Source organism: Equus asinus, unplaced genomic scaffold (genome assembly GCF_041296235.1).
Source record: "Equus asinus isolate D_3611 breed Donkey unplaced genomic scaffold, EquAss-T2T_v2 contig_36, whole genome shotgun sequence".
NCBI lineage: Eukaryota > Metazoa > Chordata > Mammalia > Perissodactyla > Equidae > Equus > Equus asinus.
The window spans coordinates 18,647-29,494 of record NW_027225027.1 but is presented as its reverse complement, the minus strand read 5'-3'; the positions used below and the strand labels follow the sequence as shown (position 1 = coordinate 29,494).

Below are 10,848 nucleotides of genomic sequence, written 5' to 3'. Positions count from 1 at the left end.
TGCGGCCTGGAGGGGCGGGGCCCGGCCGGGGCCCTGGGGTGGTAGGGGTCGGGTGTGAGGGGGTGGGTGGGGAGGCGGGGGGAGGCGGGGAAGAGAGGGAGGCCCCCGAGTGAGGGGACACCAAAAGCCTCAGCCATCAAGACTCCTCGTCTTTGCATCCAGCGTTCTCAAACTCAAAACGAACGCAAGCTCATCCACCAGGAGCAACGTAGCAGCGTTTCCAAGCGAGGCAGGACCGCCCGAAGGCGAAAGCAGAATGGGATCCTAGTCAGGTGGAGCTTGAAACTCAGACCCCCCCCCCCCCCCCACCCCCCCCCCCCCCCCCCCCCCCCCCCCCCCCCCCCCCCACCCCGGGAAGGGGGCTTCTGGAAGGAAAAGCGAGACAAACTGACAGGGACAAACTTAGGTCGGGAAAGGAGTGTTGATTGTGAATGAGCCTCTCAAGGACAAGCAAGCGGGTACCAGGTTTTAGAAGATGACCTGCAGCGGCAGAGACGCCAGCAAAGGCAGAAGCCATCCCGTCTTGGGTGAGGTGCCCGAGACGCTCCTCTCTAACCCAGTCCGCCCTGTCCTTGGAGAAGCGGGCGGTGTCTGGAAAAGCCTGACCAGGTGCCTTTCCTCGGTGGGCGGGGCTGGTCGCTTTGGGACCCGTTTGGGCCTCCCGGCACCGCCGTGGAATCCGTTCCACCTGACAGGACGACTCTACCCGGCGGCTGGGGCGGCGGGGGCGGGGCGCCGAGGGAAGGGCTGGGGTGTCACCGGAGCGGGAGCCGAGCGGGTGGGAAGAGGCCGAGGCCAGAGGGAGCCGGCCGGCGGCGTGTGCGGCGTCGGGGTCCCGGTCCCGGTCCCGGTCCCGGTCCCGCCGGGCTGGCCCCGATTGGCCCTGGGTTCGGGTGGGGGCCGCGAGCTGGAAGGGTTGGGCTGTGGCGGGGAGGGGTTGGGCCCTGCCCATGGGCGGCGCCGGCGGGCCCGCGGTGCGGAGGGGGGGCGGGAGGGGGAGGGGGAGGGTGGGGGGGGTCGGGCTGGCTGGAGGGGTGGGGGGCGTCCGCGGAGGACGGAGGCCGGAGGCCGCAGGACGGAGGAGGGGCGGCAGGAGCGCGGAGGGAGCCGCGCCCGGCCGGCGGCAAAAGGCGAGGGAGGCAAAAGCCTACAGCACCCGGTATTCCCAGGCGGTCTCCCATCCAAGTACTAACCAGGCCCGACCCTGCTTAGCTTCCGAGATCAGACGAGATCGGGCGCGTTCAGGGTGGTATGGCCGTAGACGCTGGCGCCTGCCGCCGGCGCCCCTAAGAAGCCGCGCCGCGTCGCCCGGCCCGCGGCTCGCGCGCGCCCCAGGCCTCTGTGACGCGCACCCGCCGCCGGCGCCCCCTGCGCCCGCGCCCGGCCTGCCGCCTTCCTCCCGCTGCTGCCTCCCGCCGCGGCCGCCTCGGGCGCGGCCAGCGGGCCAGCCAAACCCTGCGCTGCCCCGCCCTGCTGCCCTCCCAGGGCGCGGAGGCCTGGAGCAGCCCGGGGTGCGAGGAGGCGGGGCGGGGCGGGCGGCGGTGGGAAACGAGGGGTGGTGGGGGCGGCGGTGGGGGCGGGGATGGGGGCGGGGCGCCTGGCTGGGCGCTCTCCCCTCGCGGCCCGGGAACACTCCAGGCCGCCCTGGCCGCTCGGATCCGGCGATGGGTCGCAGGAGATGCGGCTGCTGGGAGGGGGGTGGCGCGGGGCACTTGGCCCGAGGCGTCGGGGCGTCGGGCCGCCGGGCCCGTGCTCCTCTGAGTCCCCTCCGGCCCGAGGGGCCTCCCAGCGGGAGCCCTGACCTCTGCGGCGCCGGCCGGGCCCCGACTTGCCCAAACCCAGGCGGAGCCACCGGCGCGACCAGAGGGCGTCAGCGGAAGCCCGCCGCGCTGCCCCTGAGGGAGCGGGGAGGCGGGGCGGCCACCCTTCCCCCCGCCAGCGCCGCCCAGGAGACCGGCACCCCGCCCCCAACCCGCCCCTCGCGGGGACCCTGGACAGCTCCTGCTGGCGCCAGCCCAGAGACCCAGAGACAGAGACAGAGACAGAGACACGGAGAAACAGAGAAACGGCGACACGGAGAGGATCCAAGACACGGACCTAGACAGACACCCACCCTGACCCAGAGAGGCTCTGCCCAAGAGCTCGCTTCCCCCCAGGAGGGCGGTGGTGCTGGAGCTGGGCCCGGGCCAGGAGGCAGGGGCCCCGGGGCTGGCGATCACCCCTGGGGCCCTAGGCCGCGCAGACAGGCTCTCAGGAGTCCCGGGCTCCCGGCATCGCTGCCCCGCCATCGCCCAGGAACCACAGGCAGGCACCGGAGCTCGCTGGCGCGCTCTGTCTGCGCTTGCGTGTGCGTGTGCTTGTGCGGGTTGTGCGAGTGGGTGTGTAGGCGTGTGTGTGTGTGTGTGTGTGTGTGTGTGCGCGCGCGCAGCGCGCGCGCGCCTGTGTGTCTGTGTGCCTGTGTGTGTGTGTGCGTCCGGGTTTGTGTGTTCCTTTCTCTCCGCTTCTTCGCTCTGGCTCTTTTCCTCTTTCTGCCGGGCACCCCCGACCTTACTGAGTTGATAGAAGGAGCAGGCAGAAAAGTCAGGGCCCAGAGAACTTGGCACGAGAAAGCAGCTCCATCTACCAGACATGTAGAAGCCCCTCCCCCGACGACCGACCGCAGCGTCCCCGTTCTGCTCAAGTGCCGCTGGGGACGTTGCCCGGGATCTCCCGCCCGCTAGGTCACCGACGAAGGCGCCTCCGTCTTCCCAAGAGCGCGCTCGCGCCCAGGACGGAGGGAGGAGCAGCACGGTGTGATGACGGGGAGGAAGAGTCGCGTCCGAAGGCCCGTCGGTGCCTGCCGACGTCCCGGCTCTCCCTGTCTCGAGACCTCTGGGCTTCAGGGTTCTGTGCCGCAAGGCTTTCCCGCCGCACCCCCCGGGACCCAGGGCGCGCTGTGTGCGCTGCCCGTCTCCAGCGTTTGGGCCCTGTGGGCCTTCTTGCGTCCCACTGGAAAGGGGACCCTGGGACGGAGAGAAGATGGGCAGGGGGCGGGCTTCGGCAAAGAGAGCGACGGCCATCCACAGACGTCCGACGAGGCCCTCCGGGGCGCCAAGCTCTCCATTTTCCACGGCACGTGTCCTCGTCAGGTTCTGCCACCTCTGGCCGGCATGCGTAGGCACACCGCTGGTCTTGCGGCCCCAGAGGCGAGGAGGCGAACGCCCCGGAGGCCGAGATTGGCACCCGCGTTCTCGGCTGCTGGGTGGCCAGCACCTAGGAGAGTGTCTGGCCGGAAGCAGCCAGGCGATCGATCCCTGGGTGCTGGATGAGCCTCGGCGGCAAGAAGTAGGCTCGTGGGGAAGGACGGCGGCCGAGGCCCGGGCCCCCACCGAGGCCGCGCTCCGTGCTGAGCGGTCTGCTCCGTATTTCCCGCTTGCGTTCTCACCAGCACTCGCCCCCGCAAGGAGGCACGAACGCCAGGACCCCCTCGCACCAGAGGAGGAAAGCGCAGCTCAGGGAGGGCACGTCACTCGCGGGAGACGGCGCCCCTTGGGTTTCAGCTCAGGACTTCGGTCTCCCGAGCCTGCGTTTCGGGGCAAGGCTCCGGTCCCGCGCTCCGGGAAACTGACAGGGACGCAGTCCCGCTTCTCCCCGCAGAAGGTGCTCCTCGGAGATCAGATCCGGGGACCCGTCAGAACCACCCCGGGCACGAGCTGGCAGGGAGCGACGCGCACCGCACCCCCCCCCTCCCCCATCCCGCAGCCCGCAGCCCGCAGCCCGAGGAAGCGAGGAGCAGGCGATAGAGGCGCTGGGTTGGCAGGAGGGGAAACGGGGCCGGCAGGAGAAGCGAACCGCGAAGAGACTCCCTCCCAGGACGACGATGGCTGAACGGGGAGAGGAGGGAGCTTTGGGTCCTCTCTCGTCCTGCTTTGACCGGGATGTCCCCATTTTTCCACAGCGAGCGAGTATGGCTCTTGGATTCGGTGGGGAAGACGTGATTTATCTGGAGGACTTTTCCCTTCGGGGGTTCAAAGTCCGTTCTCTGAGGCAAGGCTCCCTCTCTGCCTCCCTGTCCTTCCCATTCGCCTCCCCGGAAGCCAGCTCTCCTCCCGGTTTCCTGGATCCCTTGGCCACGGTCCTCTGTTGCAAACACAGGCAGGTGCAAAGAAGATGCGAAAGGCTGCCCGAGCCACGCGAACGGAAAGCTGAAGCCAGGGAGCCAGGAAGGGCTGGCTGCTGAGGGAGGACGTGTCCTGTCAGGAGGCTTTTCAACTCCCTCTGACAGATGCGGCCTGGAGGGGCGGGGCCCGGCCGGGGCCCTGGGGTGGTAGGGGTCGGGTGTGAGGGGGTGGGTGGGGAGGCGGGGGGAGGCGGGAAGAGAGGGAGGCCCCCGAGTGAGGGGACACCAAAAGCCTCAGCCATCAAGACTCCTCGTCTTTGCATCCAGCGTTCTCAAACTCAAAACGAACGCAAGCTCATCCACCAGGAGCAACGTAGCAGCGTTTCCAAGCGAGGCAGGACCGCCCGAAGGCGAAAGCAGAATGGGATCCTAGTCAGGTGGAGCTTGAAACTCAGACCCACCCACCCCCCTACCCCCCCCCCACCACCACCACCTCCCCCCCTCCCCCCCACCCCGGGAAGGGGGCTTCTGGAAGGAAAAGCGAGACAAACTGACAGGGACAAACTTAGGTCGGGAAAGGAGTGTTGATTGTGAATGAGCCTCTCAAGGACAAGCAAGCGGGTACCAGGTTTTAGAAGATGACCTGCAGCGGCAGAGACGCCAGCAAAGGCAGAAGCCATCCCGTCTTGGGTGAGGTGCCCGAGACGCTCCTCTCTAACCCAGTCCGCCCTGTCCTTGGAGAAGCGGGCGGTGTCTGGAAAAGCCTGACCAGGTGCCTTTCCTCGGTGGGCGGGGCTGGTCGCTTTGGGACCCGTTTGGGCCTCCCGGCACCGCCGTGGAATCCGTTCCACCTGACAGGACGACTCTACCCGGCGGCTGGGGCGGCGGGGGCGGGGCGCCGAGGGAAGGGCTGGGGTGTCACCGGAGCGGGAGCCGAGCGGGTGGGAAGAGGCCGAGGCCAGAGGGAGCCGGCCGGCGGCGTGTGCGGCGTCGGGGTCCCGGTCCCGGTCCCGGTCCCGGTCCCGCCGGGCTGGCCCCGATTGGCCCTGGGTTCGGGTGGGGCCGCGAGCTGGAAGGGTTGGGCTGTGGCGGGGAGGGGTTGGGCCCTGCCCATGGGCGGCGCCGGCGGGCCCGCGGTGCGGAGGGGGGCGGGAGGGGAGGGGGAGGGTGGGGGGGGTCGGGCTGGCTGGAGGGGTGGGGGGCGTCCGCGGAGGACGGAGGCCGGAGGCCGCAGGACGGAGGAGGGGCGGCAGGAGCGCGGAGGGAGCCGCGCCCGGCCGGCGGCAAAAGGCGAGGGAGGCAAAAGCCTACAGCACCCGGTATTCCCAGGCGGTCTCCCATCCAAGTACTAACCAGGCCCGACCCTGCTTAGCTTCCGAGATCAGACGAGATCGGGCGCGTTCAGGGTGGTATGGCCGTAGACGCTGGCGCCTGCCGCCGGCGCCCCTAAGAAGCCGCGCCGCGTCGCCCGGCCCGCGGCTCGCGCGCGCCCAGGCCTCTGTGACGCGCACCCGCCGCCGGCGCCCCCTGCGCCCGCGCCCGGCCTGCCGCCTTCCTCCCGCTGCTGCCTCCCGCCGCGGCCGCCTCGGGCGCGGCCAGCGGGCCAGCCAAACCCTGCGCTGCCCCGCCCTGCTGCCCTCCCAGGGCGCGGAGGCCTGGAGCAGCCCGGGGTGCGAGGAGGCGGGGCGGGGCGGGCGGCGGTGGGAAACGAGGGGTGGTGGGGGCGGCGGTGGGGGCGGGGATGGGGGCGGGGCGCCTGGCTGGGCGCTCTCCCCTCGCGGCCCGGGAACACTCCAGGCCGCCCTGGCCGCTCGGATCCGGCGATGGGTCGCAGGAGATGCGGCTGCTGGGAGGGGGGTGGCGCGGGGCACTTGGCCCGAGGCGTCGGGGCGTCGGGCCGCCGGGCCCGTGCTCCTCTGAGTCCCCTCCGGCCCGAGGGGCCTCCCAGCGGGAGCCCTGACCTCTGCGGCGCCGGCCGGGCCCCGACTTGCCCAAACCCAGGCGGAGCCACCGGCGCGACCAGAGGGCGTCAGCGGAAGCCCGCCGCGCTGCCCCTGAGGGAGCGGGGAGGCGGGGCGGCCACACTTCCCCCCCGCCAGCGCCGCCCAGGAGACCGGCACCCCGCCCCCAACCCGCCCCTCGCGGGGACCCTGGACAGCTCCTGCTGGCGCCAGCCCAGAGACCCAGAGACAGAGACAGAGACAGAGACACGGAGAAACAGAGAAACGGCGACACGGAGAGGATCCAAGACACGGACCTAGACAGACACCCACCCTGACCCAGAGAGGCTCTGCCCAAGAGCTCGCTTCCCCCCCAGGAGGGCGGTGGTGCTGGAGCTGGGCCCGGGCCAGGAGGCAGGGGCCCCGGGGCTGGCGATCACCCCTGGGGCCCTAGGCCGCGCAGACAGGCTCTCAGGAGTCCCGGGCTCCCGGCATCGCTGCCCCGCCATCGCCCAGGAACCACAGGCAGGCACCGGAGCTCGCTGGCGCGCTCTGTCTGCGCTTGCGTGTGCGTGTGCTTGTGCGGGTTGTGCGAGTGGGTGTGTAGGCGTGTGTGTGTGTGTGTGTGTGTGTGTGCGCGCGCGCGCGCGCGCGCCTGTGTGTCTGTGTGCCTGTGTGTGTGTGTGCGTCCGGGTTTGTGTGTTCCTTTCTCTCCGCTTCTTCGCTCTGGCTCTTTTCCTCTTTCTGCCGGGCACCCCCGACCTTACTGAGTTGATAGAAGGAGCAGGCAGAAAAGTCAGGGCCCAGAGAACTTGGCACGAGAAAGCAGCTCCATCTACCAGACATGTAGAAGCCCCTCCCCGACGACCGACCGCAGCGTCCCCGTTCTGCTCAAGTGCCGCTGGGGACGTTGCCCGGGATCTCCCGCCCGCTAGGTCACCGACGAAGGCGCCTCCGTCTTCCCAAGAGCGCGCTCGCGCCCAGGACGGAGGGAGGAGCAGCACGGTGTGATGACGGGGAGGAAGAGTCGCGTCCGAAGGCCCGTCGGTGCCTGCCGACGTCCCGGCTCTCCCTGTCTCGAGACCTCTGGGCTTCAGGGTTCTGTGCCGCAAGGCTTTCCCGCCGCACCCCCCGGGACCCAGGGCGCGCTGTGTGCGCTGCCCGTCTCCAGCGTTTGGGCCCTGTGGGCCTTCTTGCGTCCCACTGGAAAGGGGACCCTGGGACGGAGAGAAGATGGGCAGGGGGCGGGCTTCGGCAAAGAGAGCGACGGCCATCCACAGACGTCCGACGAGGCCCTCCGGGGCGCCAAGCTCTCCATTTTCCACGGCACGTGTCCTCGTCAGGTTCTGCCACCTCTGGCCGGCATGCGTAGGCACACCGCTGGTCTTGCGGCCCCAGAGGCGAGGAGGCGAACGCCCCGGAGGCCGAGATTGGCACCCGCGTTCTCGGCTGCTGGGTGGCCAGCACCTAGGAGAGTGTCTGGCCGGAAGCAGCCAGGCGATCGATCCCTGGGTGCTGGATGAGCCTCGGCGGCAAGAAGTAGGCTCGTGGGGAAGGACGGCGGCCGAGGCCCGGGCCCCCACCGAGGCCGCGCTCCGTGCTGAGCGGTCTGCTCCGTATTTCCCGCTTGCGTTCTCACCAGCACTCGCCCCCGCAAGGAGGCACGAACGCCAGGACCCCCTCGCACCAGAGGAGGAAAGCGCAGCTCAGGGAGGGCACGTCACTCGCGGGAGACGGCGCCCCTTGGGTTTCAGCTCAGGACTTCGGTCTCCCGAGCCTGCGTTTCGGGGCAAGGCTCCGGTCCCGCGCTCCGGGAAACTGACAGGGACGCAGTCCCGCTTCTCCCCGCAGAAGGTGCTCCTCGGAGATCAGATCCGGGGACCCGTCAGAACCACCCCGGGCACGAGCTGGCAGGGAGCGACGCGCACCGCACCCCCCCCCTCCCCCATCCCGCAGCCCGCAGCCCGCAGCCCGAGGAAGCGAGGAGCAGGCGAGAGAGGCGCTGGGTTGGCAGGAGGGGAAACGGGGCCGGCAGGAGAAGCGAACCGCGAAGAGACTCCCTCCCAGGACGACGATGGCTGAACGGGGAGAGGAGGGAGCTTTGGGTCCTCTCTCGTCCTGCTTTGACCGGGATGTCCCCATTTTTCCACAGCGAGCGAGTATGGCTCTTGGATTCGGTGGGGAAGACGTGATTTATCTGGAGGACTTTTCCCTTCGGGGGTTCAAAGTCCGTTCTCTGAGGCAAGGCTCCCTCTCTGCCTCCCTGTCCTTCCCATTCGCCTCCCCGGAAGCCAGCTCTCCTCCCGGTTTCCTGGATCCCTTGGCCACGGTCCTCTGTTGCAAACACAGGCAGGTGCAAAGAAGATGCGAAAGGCTGCCCGAGCCACGCGAACGGAAAGCTGAAGCCAGGGAGCCAGGAAGGGCTGGCTGCTGAGGGAGGACGTGTCCTGTCAGGAGGCTTTTCAACTCCCTCTGACAGATGCGGCCTGGAGGGGCGGGGCCCGGCCGGGGCCCTGGGGTGGTAGGGGTCGGGTGTGAGGGGGTGGGTGGGGAGGCGGGGGGAGGCGGGAAGAGAGGGAGGCCCCCGAGTGAGGGGACACCAAAAGCCTCAGCCATCAAGACTCCTCGTCTTTGCATCCAGCGTTCTCAAACTCAAAACGAACGCAAGCTCATCCACCAGGAGCAACGTAGCAGCGTTTCCAAGCGAGGCAGGACCGCCCGAAGGCGAAAGCAGAATGGGATCCTAGTCAGGTGGAGCTTGAAACTCAGACCCACCCACCCCCCTACCCCCCCCCCACCACCACCACCTCCCCCCCTCCCCCCCACCCCGGGAAGGGGGCTTCTGGAAGGAAAAGCGAGACAATCTGACAGGGACAAACTTAGGTCGGGAAAGGAGTGTTGATTGTGAATGAGCCTCTCAAGGACAAGCAAGCGGGTACCAGGTTTTAGAAGATGACCTGCAGCGGCAGAGACGCCAGCAAAGGCAGAAGCCATCCCGTCTTGGGTGAGGTGCCCGAGACGCTCCTCTCTAACCCAGTCCGCCCTGTCCTTGGAGAAGCGGGCGGTGTCTGGAAAAGCCTGACCAGGTGCCTTTCCTCGGTGGGCGGGGCTGGTCGCTTTGGGACCCGTTTGGGCCTCCCGGCACCGCCGTGGAATCCGTTCCACCTGACAGGACGACTCTACCCGGCGGCTGGGGCGGCGGGGGCGGGGCGCCGAGGGAAGGGCTGGGGTGTCACCGGAGCGGGAGCCGAGCGGGTGGGAAGAGGCCGAGGCCAGAGGGAGCCGGCCGGCGGCGTGTGCGGCGTCGGGGTCCCGGTCCCGGTCCCGGTCCCGGTCCCGCCGGGCTGGCCCCGATTGGCCCTGGGTTCGGGTGGGGCCGCGAGCTGGAAGGGTTGGGCTGTGGCGGGGAGGGGTTGGGCCCTGCCCATGGGCGGCGCCGGCGGGCCCGCGGTGCGGAGGGGGGCGGGAGGGGAGGGGGAGGGTGGGGGGGGTCGGGCTGGCTGGAGGGGTGGGGGGCGTCCGCGGAGGACGGAGGCCGGAGGCCGCAGGACGGAGGAGGGGCGGCAGGAGCGCGGAGGGAGCCGCGCCCGGCCGGCGGCAAAAGGCGAGGGAGGCAAAAGCCTACAGCACCCGGTATTCCCAGGCGGTCTCCCATCCAAGTACTAACCAGGCCCGACCCTGCTTAGCTTCCGAGATCAGACGAGATCGGGCGCGTTCAGGGTGGTATGGCCGTAGACGCTGGCGCCTGCCGCCGGCGCCCCTAAGAAGCCGCGCCGCGTCGCCCGGCCCGCGGCTCGCGCGCGCCCAGGCCTCTGTGACGCGCACCCGCCGCCGGCGCCCCCTGCGCCCGCGCCCGGCCTGCCGCCTTCCTCCCGCTGCTGCCTCCCGCCGCGGCCGCCTCGGGCGCGGCCAGCGGGCCAGCCAAACCCTGCGCTGCCCCGCCCTGCTGCCCTCCCAGGGCGCGGAGGCCTGGAGCAGCCCGGGGTGCGAGGAGGCGGGGCGGGGCGGGCGGCGGTGGGAAACGAGGGGTGGTGGGGGCGGCGGTGGGGGCGGGGATGGGGGCGGGGCGCCTGGCTGGGCGCTCTCCCCTCGCGGCCCGGGAACACTCCAGGCCGCCCTGGCCGCTCGGATCCGGCGATGGGTCGCAGGAGATGCGGCTGCTGGGAGGGGGGTGGCGCGGGGCACTTGGCCCGAGGCGTCGGGGCGTCGGGCCGCCGGGCCCGTGCTCCTCTGAGTCCCCTCCGGCCCGAGGGGCCTCCCAGCGGGAGCCCTGACCTCTGCGGCGCCGGCCGGGCCCCGACTTGCCCAAACCCAGGCGGAGCCACCGGCGCGACCAGAGGGCGTCAGCGGAAGCCCGCCGCGCTGCCCCTGAGGGAGCGGGGAGGCGGGGCGGCCACACTTCCCCCCCGCCAGCGCCGCCCAGGAGACCGGCACCCCGCCCCCAACCCGCCCCTCGCGGGGACCCTGGACAGCTCCTGCTGGCGCCAGCCCAGAGACCCAGAGACAGAGACAGAGACAGAGACACGGAGAAACAGAGAAACGGCGACACGGAGAGGATCCAAGACACGGACCTAGACAGACACCCACCCTGACCCAGAGAGGCTCTGCCCAAGAGCTCGCTTCCCCCCCAGGAGGGCGGTGGTGCTGGAGCTGGGCCCGGGCCAGGAGGCAGGGGCCCCGGGGCTGGCGATCACCCCTGGGGCCCTAGGCCGCGCAGACAGGCTCTCAGGAGTCCCGGGCTCCCGGCATCGCTGCCCCGCCATCGCCCAGGAACCACAGGCAGGCACCGGAGCTCGCTGGCGCGCTCTG

The 10,848-nt window shown here is 70.6% G+C and overlaps 3 non-coding genes across 3 annotated transcripts; all 3 read right to left on the bottom strand.

Annotated features, from left to right (window-relative positions):
- Nucleotides 1-1,144: 1,144 nt before the first annotated feature.
- LOC139043778 (5S ribosomal RNA) lies at nucleotides 1,145-1,263 on the bottom strand. The gene has a single exon (XR_011500844.1). It is a non-coding gene; the product is annotated as a 5S ribosomal RNA (ribosomal RNA).
- Nucleotides 1,264-5,403: 4,140 nt separating this feature from the next.
- Nucleotides 5,404-5,522, bottom strand: LOC139043777 (5S ribosomal RNA). The gene has a single exon (XR_011500843.1). It is a non-coding gene; the product is annotated as a 5S ribosomal RNA (ribosomal RNA).
- Nucleotides 5,523-9,657: 4,135 nt separating this feature from the next.
- On the bottom strand, nucleotides 9,658-9,776 carry LOC139043783 (5S ribosomal RNA). Its single transcript, XR_011500849.1, has one exon. It is a non-coding gene; the product is annotated as a 5S ribosomal RNA (ribosomal RNA).
- Nucleotides 9,777-10,848: the final 1,072 nt, after the last annotated feature.